Here is a 288-nt window from a genome sequence, read left to right as displayed (position 1 = left end):
TTTTCCCCCGCCGCGCCTCCCCTGAAGTCCTCTGGCGCCCCCCAAGGGAGGCGCGCCTCACACTTTGAAAACCGCTGACATAGGTAATAGGCTGATTATCATAAAGCCCCCCTAAATTTCGAATGCTAATTCTATTTCCAGTGTTAAATATAAGTAATTTCCACATGCATTGATAAAATGCCATAAGGGATGGAAGAAGGGATGACCATTTTAGAAGGGAGGGATGATTTTGACCATTTTTCCCCCAGGGGGGATGCCCCCCCCCCCCCCCAACCCCGGAATGTTATT

This window comes from Larimichthys crocea, chromosome XIII (genome assembly GCF_000972845.2).
Source record: "Larimichthys crocea isolate SSNF chromosome XIII, L_crocea_2.0, whole genome shotgun sequence".
NCBI lineage: Eukaryota > Metazoa > Chordata > Actinopteri > Sciaenidae > Larimichthys > Larimichthys crocea.
The sequence above is the reverse complement of the archived record's forward strand: the minus strand, read 5'-3'. Positions refer to the sequence as shown.